The sequence below is a fragment of the Hippocampus comes genome, unplaced genomic scaffold, assembly GCF_001891065.2.
Source record: "Hippocampus comes isolate QL1 unplaced genomic scaffold, H_comes_QL1_v1.1 scaffold2230, whole genome shotgun sequence".
Lineage (NCBI taxonomy): Eukaryota > Metazoa > Chordata > Actinopteri > Syngnathiformes > Syngnathidae > Hippocampus > Hippocampus comes.
The window spans coordinates 1,003-1,614 of NW_017804992.1; positions in this window are offsets into that span (position 1 = coordinate 1,003).

Genomic DNA, 612 nt, shown 5'->3' on the forward strand with positions numbered 1-612 from the left:
CCACTCTAAAACAATGGACAGTTATATAATCTGAAGGGCACTCGAACCGGAAAGCTGATGACGCTTCTTTCCGTTGCCAAGTTTCATAAACCTCGCCCCCACATGGAGGGGAAAAAAAGCACATTGTGGCATAAGCGAAAGCTTTACACTGATTGTAGTCAGCAGAACTGCGTGTAAACCCGGAGCGCTTAGCATTTACTCCACTGTGCAATTAAAACAAAAAAAAATCTACATTGTGTGCCACTCCAAGAAAAAGAAAGCATTCAGACAACTCTAAATATTCTCATTGTTGCGGTTATTGAGGCTACTGAGTCACTTGTGCGTCTCTGTGTCTGTATTATAATGTCCCCTGGTGGCCATTGCGCACATATCAGAAGGACCGAGATGGGGAAGACATTTCAATGGGCAAAGCTAGACGAGTGGTTTGAGTTATGAATATGGTCATGTAATTAATTAAATTCAGAAGCCGAGTCGCCGCGGTGCTTTTGCGTCAAATCGAGCTCCTCAACTCACTTCAACAGAGTTCCATGGCACTAAATTCCACAAGGTAATACCAAAAGTAATGGATTTGGCCCCAGGACAAAACAGCAAACAGGTGATTTTTTTTTTTTT